The sequence below is a fragment of the Aricia agestis genome, chromosome 17 (assembly GCF_905147365.1).
Source record: "Aricia agestis chromosome 17, ilAriAges1.1, whole genome shotgun sequence".
Lineage (NCBI taxonomy): Eukaryota > Metazoa > Arthropoda > Insecta > Lepidoptera > Lycaenidae > Aricia > Aricia agestis.
Window position 1 is genome coordinate 2,510,209 of NC_056422.1, and position 24,423 is coordinate 2,534,631.

Consider the following 24,423-nt stretch of genomic DNA (forward strand, 5'->3'; position numbering starts at 1 on the left):
CTGCTGGAATTGGTGATTTTTTTAAATTATATTTTAACCTATTGTATACCTTTTATCGCGATTCGCGGGCTTTAAGGGGGCGACTAACCCAAAATTTTCGAATTTTATAATTCATTTTTATACTTAGGTACTTAAAAATAAGAGCCGAGTTTCATTTTCTAAAATTAGGTACTACAATATATTTCCAAGAATCCGATCTGAGCAAAAATACGATATCTTAAAATTTTCTCGAAAAACCATAAAGCCATAATCGTGCATTGAACAAAGTTAATATTTTAACATAATATTGTATAAAATTCTATCATTGAAAAATCGACCTAGTGGATTTTTTAAATGTTATTTTATCGAGTTGTTGAGAAAAAACTAATTTGGCGATGAAATGAAGGACGACGCTCCTTTTTCACCTGGCATATAAAAGACGGTGAGTGTGAAGAGAGAAGGACGATGTTTGATTTTTTGGGTTAGTTGCCCTCCGACCGAATCAAGAAATTCCGTAATAACAACAAAAACCTCTATCCGTGCGATGCAAAATTTATAATTCGCATACGTCTAGATGCGTCTAGTATGCGAATTATGAATTTTGCATATGTTGATAAAAATGCTATGCTTTAACGCAGTCCCTGAGTGCCACACATTTTTTTCATAATTATTTCACTTTGTGTGAAACCATGTCCACATGACAATGTCTGACAATGTAATTTTTGATCCTGATGTTTTTTTTTTAATAAGGGGGCAAACGAGCAAACGGGTCACCTGATGGAAAGCAACTTCCGCCGCCCATGGACACTCATCAGAAGTGCTGCAGGTGCGTTGCCGGCCTTTTAAGAGGGAATAGGGTAATAGGGGAGGGTAGGGAAGGGAAGGGAATAAGGGAGGGTAGGGAAGGGAATAGGGTAGGGGATCGGGCCTCCGGTAAACTCACTCACTCGGCGAAACACAGCGTAAGCGCTGTTTCACGCCGGTTTTCTGTGAGAACGTGGTATTTCTCCGGTCGAGCCGGCCCATTCGTGCCGAAGCATGGCTCTCCCACGTATAAAATGATGTCAAAACGTGCTATAGTAGCTCATTAAAAACAATCATATAAGCATATTTAAAGTATATTTTTAAAACTTTTGTTATCTAGTAAATAATTAATTATTTATGTATATGATATGTGTCATATATACATAAATAATTAATTTATAGTAATTTGCACATTTATTACGGGAAAAGGCTCGAGCTTATAATATCAATTATGTAGTACACTAACTTTGAGTTAACATTTTTAATTGCTTGACGATAAAAGTTTAGTTAGTTATCAAGAAGTTCAGAGCTACTATGCCAAGAACATTAAGGGCAATTTCATCAAAGAAATGGAACGCGTTCAATGCACACTGAACCGGCTCAAAACGTATTTAAAACGCGATTATAACATCGAATTGCGTTGCCACTTGCCAGCCTTTTAAGAGGTAATAGGGGAGGGTAGATGGGAAGGGAAGGGAATAGGGGAGGGAATAGGGTATAGGGGATTGGACCTCCGGTAAACTCATTCACTCGGCGAATGACAGCGCAAGCGCTGTTTCACGCCGGTTTTCTGTGATATTTCTCCGGTCGAGCCGGCCCATTCGTGCCGAAGCATGGCTCTCCCACGTGTATAAAATTACGTCAACTTCCGAGTTGAATTTCATCAACATAAACTGAACGTGTTCACAGCAAATCCGAGTTTTATCTTATGATCGCCCAATGTCCGAAGTTTAACGTCATAAAACCCGTTTAAGAGGAGTCCACACCGCCCTTTTTTCCATACAAACGTTGTCCCCTGTTTCCTCCCTGAAGTAGAGTTATAATTTTTTTCCTGAATGTCTACGGCCACTAATACAATATCCCTATGTTTTCTTTTTTTTTATAATTTAATTATTAAACAAGATATTGTTACGGTACATGGTATACGGACACGTGGTGCGCAAGTACATACTCGAACCTTCTAAAAAAGTCTAATGTTTGTTTACGTGTTTACCCTTTATTTGTTAGCGTGTTTGAATTTAGACCTCATGACTGAGTCCATAAGGTCTAAATTAAATTCAACTTACTGCACTTATCGCAAGGACGGCAGTTTTATTGTAGTACATGCCCGAGCCTCCTAGAAATTTCCCACGGTTGTTTACTTGTTTACGTGAATCGGGAAATTTCTGGAATTCGTCTCGCCATATAAAAAGAGCCGCAGGCAAGCCCGGCAAGTTAGTTCAATCTGAGCGATCTTCGAGGCGACATCAAGTGATCAATAGTGAGTGAACCAGTGAAACCTACGACTTGGCTACGACCTAGGACAGTGATAGTGCTTAGTGATTGGACCTAGTGATTAGTGTTTGGACTTAGTGCTAAGTGTTGTGACCTAGTGTTTAGTGCAGTGTTAATAAAGTCTTCAAGAGAGTCACCAGGTCTTTCTCTCCAAATCCTCGAACCCTAGCACGTAACAACTGGTGTCAGAAGTGGGATTTGGAGATGCCATTGACTCCGAGAGAGGACTTCAAGGGGAGTGTCAGGACAAGGGCGCAGCGAGCTGCTGCCATTGACTCCGAGAGGGGAGTTGCGGAGGCCACACCCACTGGGGACCAAGCTCCGCCCACTGAGAGACAGGCCCCACCCACTGGCCACGCCCACCAGGCTCCGCCCACTTTGGCTGAAGCCACGCCCACTGGCTCCGCCCACCGGGACACGCCCACTGGCCACGCCCACTGGCTCCGCCCACCAGGCCACGCCCACTAGCTCCGCCCACCAAGCTCCGTCTGCTCAACCCCTGCCTACTGGCTCCAGCCACCATGCATCGCCCGTAGCTTCTGCGGCCCCTCAAGTGGCTCCCCAATTACAAAGCCTAATTGAGTTAATTCAGGCTCTGCAAGAATCACAAGACAGCAAGCTCGGCGCTTTGCAAGAATTTCAAAAGGCTGAAATCAGAGCGATTCGAGAATCACAAGAGCAACAAAAGGACCTCCAAGAGAAAGCGCTTCTGGCTATAAAGGATGTCAGTGACACGGTGACTACGCTTCGTAAAGATGTCGACGTAATGAAAGAACGAGTTGCTGGGTTAGAGACGGTTGTGGAAAATTTGAAAACCGGATTCACAGAACTACAGAAGAGAGTAGTGCGCCTAGAAACTACGGGAGTTGCGGTGTCTAGTGGAGTCACTGGTGTGGCGCAAGGACCAAGAGTAAAGGTGCCACCGTACGACGGCACTACTTCTTGGAACGCTTATCGTCGGCAATTTCAGACTGTTGCTACCGCAAACGGATGGACGGAGGAGCAATGCTTGACCGCTCTCACTGTTGCACTCAGAGGGCAAGCTGTGTTGGTTCTGGAGGCACTGCCACATACGGGAAATGGTTTCCAAGACCTGATGGAGGCACTGGAATCCAGATACGGGGAGCGACACCTGGAGCACGTGTTCTGTGCCCAACTGCGTGACAGAGTCCAACGTTCAGGAGAAGGACTTCAACAATGGGCGTTGGAAATTGAAAAACTCGTTAGGAAGGCATATCCAGGAGCCGACACCAAGATGGTCCACACAAATATTCTTCAAGGATTTGTCGACGGAATCAAAGACTTGGAGGTCAGGGCTGCAGTAAGACTTGGTCACCATACCTCGTTAAAGGAAGCATTAGCGCATGCTTTGGAAGTCGAGGCTGTGCGCCATGACATACGGCAGACCCATAAGATCTACAAGGTCTCTGAAGAAGTCAAGGAAGTTAAGGCTTCTACGAGGAAAAGATTTGAAGCCATGTGCTATAAGTGTGGTGAGAGGGGCCATCTTCAGCTAAACTGTCCGCAGAAGAAGACCCAGATGGCAAGGATAAAAAGGATCGAGGAACAAATGGAGGAGTTGAAGAAGCAAGCGGTTTCGTCCCCTACCCGGAATCACGGGGAATGAATAGAATCCAGAACTAAGGGGCGAGTACTGGATGACGCGGAGAAAGCCCCGGTAACTGTTACCTCCCAGGCACGGACCGGAACAAAGAGAACAAGTAATTTGGGGCACATGGAGAATGAAGCTATGAGAAAGGCTCAAGAAAGAGATGACGACCTTCGGCACATCATCACATGGAAGAAACGGGGTGACATAAAACCAATCTGGAGTGAGGTTGCACCCACTGGCGCTGTCACTAAGGCGTACTGGGAGCAATGGGACAGTCTGATACTTCAGGACGGACTACTCTACCGGAAATGGCAGAAGGCTAACGGCAGAGAGTTCTATTTTCAGATAATTGTCCCAAGGGCAAGAGTACCAGATGTTCTCCGCGAGATACATGAGGGCGTATCAGGGAGTCATCTAGGCGTCAAGAGGATGCTAAGGAAAGTGCGAGAACGATTCTTCTGGTTGCATTGGAGAGATGATGTGCAGGATTGGTGCCACAGATGTATTACTTGCGCTGCTGTAAAGGGACCACAGACCAGGAGTAGTCGTAGGAACAGCCTGGCGCGTTACCATGGCAGTAACAATGATGCTCGGGACGAGCATCTCTAAGAGGGGAGTAGTGTTACGGTACATGGTATACGGACACGTGGTGCGCAAGTACATACTCGAACCTTCTAAAAAAGTCTAATGTTTGTTTACGTGTTTACCCTTTATTTGTTAGCGTGTTTGAATTTAGACCTCATGACTGAGTCCATAAGGTCTAAATTAAATTCAACTTACTGCACTTATCGCAAGGACGGCAGTTTTATTGTAGTACATGCCCGAGCCTCCTAGAAATTTCCCACGGTTGTTTACTTGTTTACGTGAATCGGGAAATTTCTGGAATTCGTCTCGCCATATAAAAAGAGCCGCAGGCAAGCCCGGCAAGTTAGTTCAATCTGAGCGATCTTCGAGGCGACATCAAGTGATCAATAGTGAGTGAACCAGTGAAACCTACGACTTGGCTACGACCTAGGACAGTGATAGTGCTTAGTGATTGGACCTAGTGATTAGTGTTTGGACTTAGTGCTAAGTGTTGTGACCTAGTGTTTAGTGCAGTGTTAATAAAGTCTTCAAGAGAGTCACCAGGTCTTTCTCTCCAAATCCTCGAACCCTAGCACGTAACAATATGAACGTTTAAAAAGCCCAAAAAATGGCCAGATTTACCACTGTGTTCAAACATCCAGAAAACAGATTTGGCTAGATTATACTAAAAAAAATAAAACATAGGAACACAGCCCAAGCCTTTCTTTAATCTTTAATGAAAAAAGTACTTAAATCGGTTAAGTTTTGGAGAAGGAATCAGGGGACAACGAATCGTTGATTTTCTGCAGTTGTCTCTATCGCGTTCTGCGGTATAGGCTTGAGGTAAGGGAGACAGCTATAGATATTACACGTACTTTCATTTCTCTAGCCCCATTATCCTCTTAAGCCCTGTCAGTGTAATGGTGTAGTGTCATGGCGAAACGAAAAACATAGACAAAAGAAATGTCAAGATGACAGTTTTGACACATGCGTTTGGTTAGTTTATGTATTGTTTCTTGCTATTTTGTTGTTAAATTAACGTGACAAGGCTTAAAATGATTAAATCATGTAAATATGTAATCAAAATCCGACATGTCGTACACATGTCATATCAGAATATTGACAGAAACGTCGAACAAAAAACTTTTTGTTTACTGTCTGTGCCCGTGCTGCCTCTAGCGTGATTATATACATTGCAGTAATATTAAAACCTATTTAAACGTATTAGTTAATAATAATGATGAACTAAGTGTGTCAATATTTAGCGCATTAGCTCTTATCTGGTTAAGGCGGTTAGTCCACTGATAACTTATCATTAAGATATTTATAATTGTAAATATGTTTGAGTACTTACTATTTAAAGTATAGTTAAAACATGTACCTAAACTACCTAAATATTACAAATATGAAATAATATTATTGTCATTAAAAAAGTGGACTTCTTTAGATGTCTTGTGCACTTTCTTCGAGATGTCGGAAGTCAGAACACGTGATCTGATCGAAAATTCGGAAGACGAAGAGTAAACTGTTGGTGCGGCGTAAGAGAGGAAGCAGATTTTACTTCTGCCGGCAACCCCTCGTTTTTTAGGGTTCTGTACCCAAAGGGTAAAAACGGGACCCTTAAAAACTTACTAAGACTTCGTTGTCTGTTCGTCTGTCCGTCTGTCTGTCTCCAGGCTGTAACTCAAGAACGGTAATAGCTAGAGAGTTATTTTTTTTTATTAATTATGTATATCTGTTGCCGCTGTAAAAACAAATACTAAAAATAAAATTAATATTCAAGGGTAGTTCCGGCTCCCATACAACAAACGTCATTTTTTTGGTTTTTTTGCTCTAAGTATATTAATAATGGCAACAGGTAGGTACTTGATTTTTTCTTAAACTCCTTAGTTATAACTTTAATATATAATAATAATAATAAAATAAAAAAAATAATGAGGACTCCCATATAAAACATAATTTTTAGCCTAATTTTGAGAATTTTGCACTTGGCCGATTATTTATATTTAAATGTACTTAGTTGAAGCTAGATTTGACAAAATACCCAGCAGACTATTGCAGCCGCAGTCAGAGACTATTTTGATGATTAGCGATTACTTTAATTTAATGTAAAGTTTGACTCATCAATTATCATGTATGCAGTATGGATAGGGTTGCCAACTCTCGAAAGGACCAACCCGAGAGAATTGTGTGGGGGGGGGGGGGGGGGGGGGATTAGTACTAGATTGTTAGACGATGTTTTAGATTTATTTATGAAAGCCAGCGATAAAAGCTATGGAATAGCTTGAACATGTTAATATATAGTTTTTAATATGAGAAAGAACATAGTATCAGGACCATTTCTCTCTTTTAATTTCGTAAAGAAGTCATTAATAAGCCCACTGCCCAGCGATTTTCTTCGAACAGATAATACAATTGTCCTGTCCAACTTCAACTTACAATTTTTCACTAAGTCAATATAATATTATGCAATCATTATTAGTTTTTTAAAAACCGGAGAAATTATCGGTCTCCGGGAGGACGGGAGGTTAAGCATTATTACCGGAGTCTCCCGGGCAATCCGGGAGGGTTGGGAACCCTAAGTATGGAGCTCATGTCATTATATTAAAGTTAAGTAATCATTAATGATTCTAGGCTAGGCTGCACTCAGAATCTAATCTAATAAAAGTTTAGTAACATGTGCGTTGACAGTACGAAATTATCAACATCCTGTGCACGTGGCGGGAGAGATTCGAAAATGGAACGTCTTGTCTATTGTTGTCTGTTTTGATTGTGTTCTAAAAATATAGCTAGCGTTGGCCATTTCCGGGATTCTGCTATGGCGGATTATATTATATTAGCTGGTCTCCGTGGTCCACTGGTTAGGAGCGTGGCTCGGATGTCGTGGGGTAGATTCCAACAGAGAACACTGAACACACAAACTGTACATGCATGTTTAAATGTGTAATTTAACTATGCCTGCGGTCGTTGCGGTTATCAATTCGACCCGTATAGTATGTATTTACCAGAATTGCCCAGTTTTTGCATATACTAGTGACTATCGGTGTCTGAATAAATGTGCCAAATTTCGAAAGCGTAATGTACTTACTATGTATGATGTTTTTAACCCCCGAAAAAAAAGAGGGGTGTTATTAATATGTTCGTGTTCGCATTATATCTCCGGAACTACAAGTCCGATTTGAGAAATTATTTTTTGTTGTAATTGTTCAACTAAGGGAATTCCGCTAGTTTCATCAGAATCGGTACCGACAGTAGTTTTTGAGGTAGGGAATTTAAATTTTTATAATGTACAATTTTGAAGTCGGTTTTCATCATCATATCAGCCTATAGTCGTCCACTGCTGGACATGGGCCTCTCTCAATGAACGCCAAGATGACCGATCTCTTGCTACTCGCATCCAACATGGGCCTGCAACTAAGCGGAGATCGTCGTCCCACCTAGTTGGAGGTCGACCTACACCCCGGTTTTATCTTTGTAAAATACTATTACATATTATAGTTGCACTTTTTTACTACCAAAGGATAATAGGTGTATGTTAAAATATGGTTATGTAACCAGCAGCCTTATTCTCGAACCATCAATATCAATCTGATATCAGACATCTAAAATAGCTCTAGAGTTCGACAAGGCTGTTTTTGAACGTGGCGAGAAAAGGAACTAACGTTTCTATCATACAAAACGTCATTTTTGACAGTTCTCCTTTACCAGCAGCGCACATTGACTGACATTGACACATTCAATTAAAGCCTTGTCGAACTGTATTCTAGCCCCGCGTTCCATTTGATGTTAAAAACCTACGAATAACAAAAACTAAGGAAAAGTAACTCCGTCAAAAAACATGCTCCACAATACTTGTCAAAAAAAGTGTACCTTAGGCACACATTTCAATACATTTGCAATATTTAGGTGACCTTGAGCGGTACTAGGCTGACGTTACATGACAGATCAAAAGGAACCAAATTTAAAACGGTAATAGTATAGGAGTTACGATTCCTTAGTTTTTATTATTCGTAGTTAAAAACGATCAAAACGCTCAAAATAGGAGGCATTTTGAACGTTTTGATCGTTTTTAACATCAAATGGAACGCAGGGTAGATGTCTAGGTTAAGTGTCAAAAATTTGATATCATATTTATACTTTCGGGAATAAGGCTGCTGATCTCAAGTCACATTAGTATAAGAGACAACCAAGATGCTAGTATGTAGAGAGTGCATCTCCATGCATTGTCCTCACATCTCATAACATTAATGTGGAGTGAATCTAAAGCTATTCTAATCTATAGCTATACAGTCCATTAGCGTTGAGTTTGCTGTGTGTTATCAGAGCAAATGTCATCAATGAAGCTTACGAAGTTACTAGATGTCGCCCGCAACTCCGTTGCGACAAAATTCGTTTATCGCGCGGGAACCGTACATTTTTTCGGGATAAAAAGTAGCCTATGTCCTTTCCCGGGACTCAAAGTATCTCCAATACCAAGTTTCAGCAAAATTGGTTCAGTGGTTTAAACGTGAAGATGCAACTTTCGCATATTTATAATATCTATACAAGTTACTAATATTATAAAGTGGAAGAGTTTGTTTATTTGTTTGTTTGAACGCGCTAATCTCAGGAACTACTGGTCCGATTTGAAAAATTATTTCAGTGTTAAATAGCCCATTTATTGAGGAAATACAATTGAGGAATAAAATGAGGAAGGAAATAAAATGAGGAAATATACCTTATACGTGGGAGAGCCATGCTTCGGCACGAATGGGCCGGCTCGACCGGAGAAATACCACGTTCTCACAGAAAACCGGCGTGAAACAGTGCTTGCGCTGTGTTTCGCCGAGTGAGTGAGTTTACCGGAGGCCCAATCCCCTACCCTAATCCCTTCCCTAATATATATATATATATATAGAGCAAATGTGGAAAAACGGGGAGAAATTAGTGATAGTATGGATGGCGTTGACGACCGACCAATCGAATAGGCCATGAACCAATAGAAAAGAATACGAACGTGTTTAATATTTGTCTATGATTGCCCATGATCGACTTCGATTGTACTATCGGGGAAATTGATTCATAGGCAGATGGCAAACCTACGTATTTCGGATGCGTTTTGTCAAACCCAGCTCCGATAACGACTTACATTAAGTTGACATAATCCGACCAAATGGCGTAGGTCAGTCAACTGCCTATGAATCTATTTCTTCGATGGTACATGTTGTAACTAAACAGCTTCGCAATCGTGGTTTTCCATCACGGACCAACGTGAAGAGAAACCTTTACGCAAATAGATAAGACGACTAACTATAAGCGAGTTGTAAGAGTTAACGTTTAATTCCAGTATCGCAGGTTTTCTACAAAATGAAGAAAATACTAAGTACTAGCCTGTCGCGACGATTTACTTGGTATTTATAAAAGGGCAAAGCCCTGCAGAGTGCAGGATGATGGATGCGCCGCGTTACGGTGCGAACCAGTCAGGGAGATAGGGTTGTCAACTTCAGAGAATAAATATTATAAGGGTTATTGTTTTACACACTTCCTTATTTATCACAAGCTAATTTACGTCTGAAACAGCTTTGCGTAAAAAATAGCTTCTCGCGAACCGTACATTTTTCCGTAATCAAAAATTGTTCGTATGTCATTTCCCGGGACTTAAAGTGTATAACCATACAGAATTGCTGCAAAATTAGTTCAGCGATGTAAGTTGGTTGCCCTTACACCCGAAAACTACTAAACTACATATCATGGAAATCTGCTCAGTAAGGTTGGGAAGGCAACAGTACATTAGAGAGACAGTCCAGACAAAAAATATTTCATCTAGCTCTGTAATTCAGAGAAAAACAAGAGATCGCTAGCCTTAAAAACCTTTGGGTGATACGAACAGACAAACAGACATGTAAAAATTCGATTGAAACACAGGTTTCGTCGGTAAAAACTCTTAATTCTCGTAGGTGCCAGCCCTAATCAATTCACACGTGGGCAGACGTATTTATTAAGTTAGCAGAGGTCCTCCGTCGAGCTTGTTTACCCTCTCACCATAAATCTATTACAACTTTAATAGAAGCGATGAGAATACCAATTACCTAGGTCCTAGGGGCTAGGGACTAGGACCTAAGCAAGTTTTAGTACCCAGTACCGATTAGACGGTACGATGAATTACATATACAGGGTGTAATAAAAATAAGTGATAAATGATAATTCTTTAGGGTGTGTACGTGTTCCTTGTAGAGAGTTCACTGTGAAAGTAGCAGCGCTGAAAGACCAAAATTTTTTTTTACTTTTTTATGGGGAAACTCGTGACGCTCGGGCCCTTGCCCATACAAAAGTGAAAAAAAAATTCGTCTTTCAGAGCTGCTACTTTCACAGTGAACTCTCTACAAGGAACACGTACACACCCTAAAGTATTATCACTTATTTTTGTTACACACTGTATAATACCATATGGCGCCCGCAACTCCGTTCCGACGAAATTCGTTTATTGCGTAGGAACCGTACATTTTTTCGGGATAAAAAGTATCTTATGGCCTTTTCCAGGACTCTAAGTATTTCCATAGCAAATTTCACCAAAATTGGTTCAGCGGTTTGGGCGTAAAGAGGTAACAAACAAACGCACTTTCGCATTTTTAATATTTAGTGAGGAGTATAGATTTACTTACAGCTTATATTATAATGATGAATAACCATAGTTTCTTTTTGCCTAAAATTTTGATTATGTCCTTCGAAATTTCCGTAGTTTCTTTAACATAATATTATTATAGTCTCATCAAATAATAATACATATCAAATAATACATCCAAGTTGCATGCCTTTGCGTAAAGTGCGACTCACATATTACTAAGAATAACGATTGAATGAATGACGTGATATTCATTCATAATTTACATTCGTTCAAGGCTATTCACATTGACTTACGCTAAATATCTCATTGTACCTCTCATTCTTCGTATGCATGAAAGAGATAACTTCATTATTCCAGGGTCCACTTTAAAACTTTATTATAAAAAAAAGTTACGCCATAAACATAATAAATATAATAATAGCCATAAACATAAGGAACGAACAGCATACTACAAAATATAATCAAAATACATACACCGAATATTATAAAGTAAATTATACGTGGGAGAGCCATGCTTCGGCACGAATGGGCCGGCTCGACCGGATAAATACCACGTTCTCCCAGAAAACCGGCGTGAAACAGCGCTTGCGCTGTTTCACGCCGAGTGAGTGAGTTTACCGGAGGCCCAATCCCCTAACCCCTACCCTATTCCCTTCCATACCCTCAACTATTCCCTTCCCTTCCCTACCTTCCCCTATTACCCTATTCCCTCTTAAAAGGTCGGAAACGCACTTGCAGCTCTTCTGATGCTGCGAGTGTCCATGGGCGACGGAAGTTGCTTTCCATCAGGTGACCCGTTTGCTCGTTTGCCCCCTTATTTCATAAAAAATAAAAAAATAAAAAAAAAAACCGAAATGGCCCTAATTCTTATTTTTTGGTCACATTATTGACCTAGATGTGCCAAATCATAATTTATTGTTAAATTGCTCTTTCTACCACTTTCTGTAAAGACTCTGGAATATCACCATTCGAAAATTAATTCTATGATAAGAAAATAGAAACAATTTGTGATTGATACATGTACAGCTCTATTATTTTCTAATCCTAGATATTTACTCACGACTTGCTGTAAATACGGTTGTTAAAATGTAGGAAATAATCGGCCAAGTGCGAGTCGGACTCGCGCACGAAGGGTTCCGTACCGATAAAGAGCAAAAATAGGCAAAAAATTGTTTTTTTGTATGGGGGCTCCCATACATCTATTTTATTTTAATATTATTATTAATTATTAAAGTACACATAAAATCAAGGATTTTGTGATGAAGTGTCTAATTGTAACCAAAGGCCAAAAAATCACGTTTGTTGTATGGGAGCCCCTTTTAATTATTAATTTTATTTGGACAATTCCATATGTGACTGACTCTACATTTCATACGACTTGCGTTTTATTTTGTCATATATTATGGTTACTATCATGATGTTAATATCAATTTTAAGATGGCTTTGTAGCAGATTAAACAAGTTAACTCATGCAGAAAAAATGGTGTACACTGTTGTTTTCAAATAGCATTTATTTAGTCAAACATAAACGTGACCGACACTACATGCAAAAGGAAGTCGTTTCCGAGAGTGTATGTAAACACCAATAATCTTCCTCTCTGTGTGCTCTATAACTCTACTTTGTATTTTTATCGAAAGTGCATGAAACAAACTATTATAAAATGGCTACCTAAAACCTGTAAGTTATTTAAAATATTTATTAGCAAAAGAAATTGTGACCGACACTACAGCCCAAAACGTGACCGACACTACGCTCACTTTGGGCAGGTAAAAGTCGCTAGTTTTACATGACACCTTAAAATGTATGTATCTCAGCACGTACAATATGAACTCTAAAATTATATAAAAGCAAATCAGTAATTAGTTAATTCATCAAAATGCTTTTTTTGAACTTCATCACAAAAACGAAATCACTAATAATTTGTAAAAAAAATAACTCAACACGAAATCTTCTAGAAACTATTAACATAACCCAAGAGCCGGCAATAGGCAGACTTTCGTCATTTTTTTAAGCTAAAAATTTTCCTTTATATGAGCCCTATAGAGGCAAGAATGACCAGACACTATGGAGTTTCGGTCGCTATTACTTTAGAAGGTTTCCAGTTCTGCAGGTCTACCTTACGTTCAATAAAGTTTAAAGATCAATAATTTTATCTTATTTTCTTGCGATATTTGTAAGAATCTCATGTTCTACTGCCAAATTTTTGTGACAATTGCTTCCCATTTCCAGACATCGCTAAATTTTGGATTATATTTGACTTTGAGGTGGTCTGGCAGGTTCTTAAAATAATAATTTAGCTTTCTGCTTCTCTCTCTCTGCTTTCTATAGCTATTTTCGCCATTTATCACCAAAACTAACAACCAAAACGCTACTTTTGGGCGTGATCAACTCTATAATGTAACCAATGAGTTTCTAAAATACTAGAGTAGCAATGTCTTACAAAAGATTCTCAGAAATGCGTAACCACTTTTTTGTTCAAAAGACAATGTCAAGTCATATATTCGTTATGTCATTATGTATGTGAGATATGCCTGCAGGCATCTTCGAAGTGGCAACGCGTTGCTACCGTAAACTTCCAATCTAGTTACGTTAGTAACATAGAATATCATTGAATGTAACCGACACTACAAAAATATTTTTTAGAGTTTAGGTGTTATAAAAAAAGATGACAAATTTTAATGCCGGTATCATTTGAGTAACGGCGTCACGTAGGAAAGTTTCTAATTTTATTGATGTAAAAGTAATTTTACTGTAGTTAAAGACAAAAGTAATGTTTTTATGTGACCCACACTACAACTCGACCGACGTATATGACCTATATTATGTGTAACACTTAATGGTGGCAGAATAAACGTTTATTTATTATTATTATTGTTTATTTTCTTAGTTTATGGTAGAATTTTACATGGAACTGCCCATTTTATTTTTAGTATTTGTTGTTATAGCGGCAACAGAAATACACATTCTGTAAAATTTCAGAATTCTAGCTATACTGGTTTTTGAGATACAGCCTGGAGACAGACAGACGGGCAGACAACGAAGTCTTAGTAATAGGGTCCCGTTTTTACCCTTTGGGTACGGAACCCTAAAAAACCGCGATAGCTACCATAACCACAATGAGGTTAATAGTCTGTCTGTTCAATTATTATGCTTTGAGCTAGACGACAAAATAAAAAATAAAACTAACTTTTATGCAAATTGGAATTCTTTATTGCGTTTAAAAATTCACCAGAGAGAAGTGACTTTTGTCTCAGTGAATACTAGCTTTCTGGTGATAATAACAGTCAAGTAATATTTGACGGCTGTACTTAGAGACATATAATTTGATAGAAATTAATGGAGTTTATTTCATAACCTTCATTTAATTTAAGTTAATTATTAAATGTCATTGAGTGCGGACTGCGGCATAACAAAAAATATCCTGAGGAATTTTTTGAAAGTAGATAGATAGATAGATAGATAAACACTTTATTGCTCACATATAAATGGGTATACAAACAGACTTAAAATACTTAAAAACTAAGACATTAATGTGGGCAAGGTACCTACTCTGACTTTTTAATTAATTAATTAGTTATTAATTTATAATAATAATTAATAATATTCTGCTATTCATACTAATTATGTGTTGTTTAAGTCCCTAAATAAAATCAGATTTAAGAGAGCATATGAATTATACATGATAAATCTCGGAACTTCTATATCGCTAAGAACAATTAAAACCCTTTAAATAAAGTTACTTTAGGACCTTTTAAACCCTTAATAACCCTTAACTATACAGTAACTAGTTATGGGTAACTGTAAAATTAACCTTTAAATGCGCGGTAAACAGTTTTTACAGTTTAATAGGCAGGTGCGCTTAACCTTTGGAATTTATGTGCCATTTAGGAAATAGACAATTTTTGTTGTTTTTTTATGACCTAAACTTTAATAAAAATATTAAGACTAGACCTAGTTTTAGAGTTTATTCATATTCTTCGAAAGTTTGTCTTTCTTTTATCTCTGCACGTTGAAACGACTAAACGAATTTTGGTGAAATTTGGTATGGAAAAACTTTAAGTTCCAGGGATTGACATTAGGGTTTTCATTCCGGAAAAATGTAAGTACGTCAATGGTCGCGGGCGGCACCAGCTAAATATTGTATGTTAGTAATTTGTATGTGTCTGACATATTGGAATTTTTTTATGAAATATACAGCGACCCTTGAATAATTATTACTTATGGAATATTGCGTAAATTATTATATTTATATTATATGATTTAATGTTTTAGTTTATATTACTAAAATTTTAACACTAACTTTAAACAGTTAAGTCCTAAAGCACTAGGTCTGTAACTACTAACTATAAAGTATAAACTATAAAAGCTTAGTTCAAGAACTAAACCAAAATTATGTACAAGCTTATTCCTAAAGTTATATGCGTTAACTTTTAAACCGAAATGTTAAATGTAGCCGTAAAGGCTTTTACCCTGCTGGCAAAGAACAGTTATGTTTTTGAATACTATATTTCACTTTAGAAACAGAATACGGATGCGTAAGCAATGGCAGCTTTTTAAGGTTTTTTGACAGCTGTTAATCTTTTCTGTTTGTTAGCTAAGCAAAAGTTAGTAAACAAATCATGTAAATAGGTCTACCAGGATCTGATGGCAAAAAGTGAGAAAAGAAATTGACTCTACCAATACCGGGGTAATTGGAATAAAACATTTTGATCATTTTTGTCCTTATAGCGGCCTGCGGCTGATTCTATGAGTGATACATGCAAATATAAAAAAATATCCAATGATCAATGATATTTTTTGAAAATCTGCCATCCTTTGCCATCAGATCCTGGTAGACCTAAACATTAGAACATTGAACTGCTTCCATTTTTGTTCGTCGGTTAAGGCCACGCCTTGATAATTTGGCTGTAGCGATATCGATTTTTCTCAGCAATTACTAAAGCTAAGAAATTAAAGTTCATTCTCAGTATTCATCATGTCTTTTTCTTTGAATTACCCATAGCATATCGCGATTGGTCAACTTGTATAACACAGAATAATCAATCAAAAAGACCTGTAAAGAAGGGATTCTTATTTTGCCAATAGAGGAGAGTGATTTAAGCTTCCAAAATTTGTACATAGATTGGTTCAAGCATACACTTTAATTTGCCCATAGCTTTTATGAAATATATTTATGGTTTTTATATTACGCGAAAAAAACCATTTTGTCGCTTACGCACTTGCTATTTTTTGCCATGCCGACCTCTCATAGAAAACAAGCAATCTAAAACATATCCAACACGGTTTTTACTGTAACGCGGCGTCACCTTAATATGATAAACTCTTGTCAAAAAACCTTAGGAACTGGGCATAACTCCTACCGTAACCTTCTTCTTCTTCTACTCAACTTCCTAACTTTTTTTTTACAATAACTTCCTTCCTCCTACTTCGAAGTCGGTTAACCAGTGGTTTGGATTGTCTAATGACTGAGATGACTTACATTCACATACATATAAATTACCATTCGACCACAGGTATCAGATTTATATGTCAACATATATGATATAATGTTACTTTGCGGTTGCATTGAGCAACATAGTATGTTGTTAATGAATTAGTTTACTCAAGTGTTCAAAATGGCGGGCTAAAAATAGAGATATTAGCCAATTATTGCCTCAAAAAAGACAGTTTATAAAACAATCGATGTTATCAACATATAAATTATTCAACTATTGATACTTAATTAAGTACCTACTTACCTATTCATTTGTGTATAGGTAACTATATTTTACAAAGAGATTTTATCAAAGAAATTTGACGGGCAATAATATTATATTGAAAATGTTCATATTTTCAATACTTTTTAGAGACTTTTTCTCTATGGTACATACGCAGTACGTAATTGCGTATTATCATAAGTCATAGCAACGGAAGGAAGTATAATAAAAATAATAATAATAATTAATTAGTATTCAAAAAAGGATAAGCAAAGGGCCCGCACGGAAACAGTTTCCTGCGTCCGGATGTAAAGTCAACAATCCTTTTAAATAAAAATACTTAGAGAACATCAAATGTTGGTTATCCCTGTTTTTTTTTAATTTATTCCAATTCCAGTTATTATGCATTTTAAAATTTATAGTCTAAACGAGCTTTTGCCCGCGGCTTCGCTCGCGTTAAGAAGTATTATTATATTATGTATACAAACTTTCATCCCCTATTTGAACACCTTGGGGTTGGAATTTATCAAAATCCTTTCTTAGCGGATGCCTAATTTCAGCCCGATCCGTCCAGTGGTTTGGGCTGTGCGTTGATAGATCACTATGTCAATCAGTCAGTCACCTTTGAGTTTTAAATACCTACATAGATATAATATTTTTTGGTTGGTTACCCCTGTTTTTTTATTTTATTCCAATTCCGTATTTTAAAATCTACAATCTAAATATATTTTTTGTGTGTCTTACTAAAACTCGAGAACGGCTGAAGGGACTGAACCGATTTGGCTGATTTTAGTCTGAAATATTCGTGGAAACTGGAAGTCCAGGAAATATTAAGGAGTTATGCGGGTTCACGGGTCATCTAGTTTTTCATATTATTAAAACTTAAAAGTTCCGCTTATGTACCTAATATTTTGTTTCCTTTGCAATATGAACATTGTCAGTTACATAATGTTCTAAGATAGGTCACAATAACACATGTATCACAAACTTTGGATGTGGTTGAAGTTTCTACAATACAGCTTTCCAGATCATCTTGCTATAGGTACTCAACCTGCGGCCCGCCGCGCCGGGTCTTTATCAATAGCCCGCGAGAAGTTAAACCATTTTGAAATTCACGGCCACCGGCAAAATAGTCCAAATTCGTCGTGAGAGTCATGAAAATTTTTCTACTTTTACATTACTGGCGACAAACAGACGGACAGACAACGAAGTCTTAGTAATAAGGTCCCGTTTTTACCCTTTGGGTACGGAACCCTGAAAACGGTGTAGACTAGATTCATCAGCTAGGTTCAACAGCCAACACAACCTTTATTTAGCGCCAGTTTTTTACAAGGCTGTTGTGTTCACCTGCCGCTTACATAATAGAAGGCTCTAGTTTTTAACTCGCCGATAGTAGGGCCATGGTAGGTAGGACCATAAACGATTGGCAATAAAAACTTATGTGTCCACCCAGTGCCAACCAAATATGGACTTTGCCGGTACAAACATAGAGTACGTTATGAAACAATGGTATAACACCACCAAATAAGGGTTTGTTCTTATTGAAGTTATGTAAAACTTGAGTACGTGAGCGCATTGCAAGATATGTAAAAGTACTTTTTCTTGAGCCAACTCGAATACTCGTGTTGTTTTCTAGAAATTTCGATTTTATATTTTTGTAACAAAAAAATATTTAAGGGTAGGTGCACTTTTTGGGCATAGGTAAAAAATGTAAAATCGCCTCAGGAGTCTTATCGAGTTTTCGTAAGACTGAAGGAAAGTAACTTTGTAGGAGAGGAAGTATTTCTTTCTCCTTACCGTTCTCTCTAAATCCGTCTCAATCCGTCGTTCAGTACTTTATATTGCGTACCTCTCTTTTTTTTTGGGTCGGGAAATGTCATTATGCATCCCCGGCAGTGCTGGGGAGGACAACCGTGGTATGTGGGACTCGCTGCGACCGATGGATGGTAAGTGGCCGCAGATCTACCCACTAAAACCCAACCGTGTTCCTTTCTGCGCCGCTACTGACAAATCCACGGGAAATGTCCACCGCAGTTCTATCAGCGGGCGTCTGCCTAGTCGTTGGTAGACACGTCTGTGTGGAGGCGTTTAGTTGCCCCCCAGGCCGAACAGAGACCCTACTAGGGCTTGTCTAGGCCATTCCTCTGCGTTTACGTCGCGATGCACTGGAACACTGCGCATCGCCACCCGCTCGGGGCTATATTGCGTACCGACGAAAATAATCAAAACGCATCGTAAAAGGCAGAAAGTCATGCCCGAATAAACACAGTGTGTTTTGATTTTTCTCCGGCGCGGCGTTTCCAGTCAAAAACCATTTAGTATTCCAGCGCTAACGAGTGCTATTGGACTTCTGTTGTCCTGGTATGTTTGAAAAACTCTTTGAAAGTCGTGATTTTATGGCAGTTTTAAAGCTAAAATATGAAGCCGGTTTGGGTTACTTCCTGAAAGCAATGCTAATTATTAAATAGACTTTCTTCCGCGTGCTAGTAAAAGAGATCTTTTATCCTGCGGTTAAACTATACAAAAGGCGAGACCGCACTAAAGCGAGGTCAAGAAAAACCATAAAGTTAATATACCTAGCGGAATAGAGAAACGAAGGCCTGAGCAAGAGAGATGTCACTATCAGTAACACTACGTGGTAAAAAGAGACGTGTGATACACAATGAGTTTCTAAAATACTTAGTAACATAGAATATCATTGGTGATACATGACAGCAGCACTCTTTTTTTGACGTCCAGTCGGCACGTGCCGCACGTTGACAATTTAATCTTATAGAAATCATGTCTAATCATGCTTGTGTTTTTTTTTATGAAATAAGGGGGCAAACGAGCAAACGGGTCACCTAATGGAAAGCAACATCCGTCGCCCATGGACACTCGCAGCATCAGAAGAGCTGCAAGTGCGTTGCCGGCCTTTTAAGAGGGAATAGGGTAGTAGGGGAGGTAGAGAAGGAAAGGGAATAGGGGAAGGTAGGGAAGGGAAGGGAATAGGGGAGGGCAGGGAAGGGAATAGGGTAGGGGATTGGGCCTCCGGTAAACTCACTCACTCGGCGAAACACAGCGCAAGCGCTGTTTCACGCCGGTTTTCTGTGAGAACGTGGTATTTCTTCGATCGAGCCGGCCCATCCGTGCCGAAGCATGGCTCTCCCACGTGTACACGTGTAAGTGTATACGTACACATATTTTTACACACAGATGAAACCAATTTCGGTTTCGTTTGAAAACTCGAGATTGTTGACTCTATTCCGCTAGGTATATAAACTTTATGAGAAAAACGCATCGAAATAAAAATCATAAATAATTCGATGACATAGCCGGGAGGCCTACTACGAAACCGCGAGAATGCCGCGTCCTGCTCTAACAACGTCATTTCACGTTTGTTAAGACGCAACATTCTCGTACGATTGTTTGAGTCTCAAAACCATTTCGTCCTACGGGCCCAGTTTACATTATTCCAGTCCAGTTACCCAATCCAGCACTGGATCCCAATTCCCAACTGAAATCATGTACACGGCCACTGGAATGCACTGAAATGCAACTCAGTGCGCTGTTTACTTCATTCCAGAAATCCAGCCTGGATTCGAGCACTGCATTGGAATAATGTAAACTCGCTATTATGAAGTTAATCTTCACGGCGATAAAAACATTCAAAATCATCTGAATCTCACTAAATTCTGTCTAGCCCATAAATATTTACAACTAGATGTTCCGCGCGGCTTCGCAAGCGTAAATTATATATTTCACAGACGAATTAGTTAACAAAAAATAGCCTACGATCCTTCACGTGGTCTACTTCTTATCTGTGCCAAATAACATAAAAATTGCTCCAGTAGTTCGTGAGATAAGCCCTTTTAAATAATTTCTCCCGTTTTTTCCACATTTTCCTCTATTTCTTCGCTCCTATTAGTCCTTCCTCGATAAATGGGCTATCTAACACTGAAATATTTTTTCGAAACAGACCAGTAGTTCCTGAGTGTGGCTTGGAGTTTAAATTTAAACACTTTGTTACACTGAACTTGTTTTATTTGCTTTTCGTTTAGAGTTTTAGTATAATTAGTCACATACATTAGTATAATTTGCTAACTCATGCAGAAAACCGGGGATGCAATAGCGCGAAGTGCGAACCCCGTACCATACCATTGACATTTGTTTTTTTTATCTATGAGTAATAAGGCATTGAACACTGAGGCCCGTATTTTTGGTCAGTACTTAAGAAGCGCCTCGGCCTCAAGGCGCGGTTCGCCTCTGTGATTGGTCCAAATTTTGACAGCCAACCAATCACAGAGCCTGAAACGTGTCTTGAGGCCGAGGCGCTTCTTAAGTACTGACCAAAAATACGGGCCTCAGATTAGCGCGTTCAAACAAACAAACTCTTCCGCTTTATAATATTGGTACTTATAGATAAACAACTTCTTAAACATTGACGCCGAGTTGAGAAGTTTGTTGTTCGAAGTTCTGTTTATTAGCTGTCCTGCTTCAGTAATTATGTAAAGTCAATTTGTCTACTTAACGAAGTGGCTTGTGCACAAATATTTATAGCTGTAACTGTACATTATGACGAGTCGCAACGAAGCGGGCCGCATTTTCACACATTTTTGTGACCTTTATTTTTTTGCCACGGGAAACGCTCTATCTACCCCGGGTTGAGGATGTGCCTCAGGCAACCTGAAACACTAACAATGTAAGCATATATTTCAAATCTAAATTAAAATTTTATAACATTACCAAATGTCGTCCAACATATTTTCGTTGAACACTAATAAAACACAACTTTTCGTGCACTTTTTCCACTATATTAATAATATAGTGGAAAAAGTGCACGAAAAGTTGTGTTTTATTAGTGTTCAATAGAATTTCCACCAAGAACCGACTGTACAATCAATAACATATATTTTCGTTGAGCCAAAGAACCGTACATTTGTAAATTTTCAGCAATAATAACACGGATGTCTCAGTAAAAAGGTTGCAATTTTGACCTTTGGGTAAGGAACCCATGACACAATATGGCGCTATGATCGATTACGCCATAGCGAGCGTTGAACCGTTTTAGTGAAAGTTTGCGAAAGTACTGGAGAATTCGACTGTTGCTAAGCACATGGTTAATTTATACCTTTTTTTTTATACCTTAAATTTATACCTTAAAAGGCATTATGCTATTGCCTATTACACTAGATGACGCATCTGTTGCGCCAAAATTCGTTTATCCCGGACGAAACGTACAGTTTCCGAGCTACAAAGTATCATTTATATAGTATCACACCATAACAAATTTCATCAAAATCGGTTCAGCGGTTTGGGCGTGAAGCGGTAACATTGAGACAGAGAGATAGACAAACTTTCGCATTTATATGGATTTTCTTATAATATCCTCAACAACGTCGCGTTGTTTACTCTAGTCTCTACCTCATTTTTAATATTTGAATGTACCATCGAATAAATTGATTCAGACGGACCAGTTGTTTGGTCGGATTATGTCAACTTAATTTAACCCATCGCTCCCCAAGCCCATTGAAAATCTATTGCGTCTGCGATTCCCACGATCGAGGTATTAAGTCGTCATCTGTCGACTGTGTTTGACCAATCGCGACCAAAATACTTAGGCCTTTTGCCTATAAATCAACTTCTCTCTCTGATAGTACATGGCCTCTACATTACTGCTCTTCGGGTGGTCTTCGCCCTTGTTCTTAAAACTTTTTTATTCCAAAATACACCTAGCATTTTAGGGTTGCGTACTAAAATAACTAAAGGAGGCTATCACTATGTCATTTTCTGCACATTGTACACGTCGACACTCGACAGTTAGAGAACAGTTACAGTCCTACAATAGATATGAAAATATGAATATGTATAATATTATTTCTTTTTTTTACAAAATATACTGTTGAAAATATTATATTAGGTATTGAAAAGTCGAAATTGGCGGCATGTCGATAAAAATTATCTATAGCCAATATTTTAAAATGAGATTGGAGCGTCCTGAGTTAATCGAGAAGGTAAACACTCTTATCCACCTTAGCACCCGCTCTGCTGAAAAAAATGTGTTTTCAACACACGTAATTATATGACGGAGGTTATGTTTAAAGTGATCGCATATTTATCAGCAATTCAGCACGCACGCGCTGAATGTGCCGTAATTTTATATACATATATATATATATATACAGGGTGTAACAAAAACAAGTGATAATACTTTAGGGTGTGTACGTGTTCCTTGTAGAGAGTTCACTGTGAAAGTGGCAGCGCTGAAAGACCAAATTTTTTTTTCACTTTTGTATGGGGAAACTCGTGACGCACGGGCCCTACAAAAGTGAAAAAAAATGTTCGTCTTTCAGAGCTGCTACTTTCACAGTGAACTCTCTACAAGGAACATGTACACACCCTAAAGTATTATCACTAGTTTTTGTTACACACTGTATATATATAAGATACACAAACATTATATTTATACCGAATGGCAGCACCATTAAACCCGACAAGGGTTTGTCTCGGTGCCATATTTGCATTAAACTACCGACTATCTGACAGCCCAATTAAATAAATGAATAAATTATTAGTTTAATACAAACTTGGAATACGTTGTATGAAATGTCAATGTGAAACCTCGAGTCGCACCGTACGCATTTCGTGTACTATGCGGTACGTAAGGGTCAATTCAGACCGCAACGCGACGAGGCGAGGCGAGGCGCGGCGCGGCATAAATTTGTATGGATTTGACAGATTTTTATTGCGTGAGACGTCTTGCGAATCTGTCAAATCCATATAAAACCCTAAGCGTTCGACGCGTACGGCGCATACGGTGCCGACAAATGTGCGATCGTTTTAGGGTTTCGTAGCCATATAGCAAAAATCTGAAACTTCAATCGTCATGTCATTATGTGTATTCATCATTATGTCAGTATCACAGCCACTTTTCTCTGAAACTATAAGATCTATACTACTGAAACTTGATGGTGAGTACAGAGTCAGTGTGTACGGTGAACCGCATTAAGATTTTCACATAAAAATAGAAAAGAAAAACGTTGCCTATTTAATCCTCGATAATCATAAACGTATGGAACTTATCGTGCGAAAGTCTGACTCGCACTTGGCAGATTTTTCTTTATAATATCAATAGAGATTAGAGATAGATAATTTTCTTCTATCGGAGTGTTTATAAGAGAAACAAGTCCAATTACACCGGTTGTTGTTGATTGTACATTGGCAGCGTCCGGTCCAACATGGCAGCTTTCCAACATTCGCGCCATTTTGATATTTTCCGCCATTTTATATATTTGCCGCCTTTTCCAATAACTCCGGTTGTTATAGTTTTATTTATACGCGAAAACATTTTATATCTTATTTCAATTTTGTTATATTTACTGTTGCACTCAGAGACGAATTATAATTACATAACTGTATAGTCTGTCAAGAAAGTGAAGAAATTAAAAAGTGGCAACATCGTAGTGTCATCCCTTTCAAATCAATATACGAAAGAAGGGATGACACTACGATTTTGCCACTTTTTAATTTCTTTACTTTCTTGACGGACTATATTATTAAAATATGAAGATTTAGACATAAGCCCCTTACATTATCTGTCAAATTCTTCATTAATTTGAAGTTCATCATAAATGTCTCTGATTGCGGATGTTAGTGTCAAGTTGTACATGTTGTTAATAACTTATTTTTT

General features: G+C 38.4%; 1 protein-coding gene across 2 annotated transcripts in view; it reads left to right on the forward strand.

Moving 5' to 3' along the window:
- Window positions 1-24,423, forward strand: part of LOC121735404 (rho-related GTP-binding protein RhoN-like) — a 96,363-nt gene that overhangs the window by 14,247 nt on the left and 57,693 nt on the right. Inside the window, exon 2 of one of the 2 annotated variants that reach the window (XM_042126230.1) lies at window positions 10,550-10,557. The exons of the other annotated variant lie outside the window; for it this stretch is intronic. The gene's annotated coding sequence lies outside the window, so the exon portion shown is untranslated. The remainder of the gene's footprint in view (window positions 1-10,549; window positions 10,558-24,423) is intronic. 2 annotated transcript variants of the gene reach the window in all.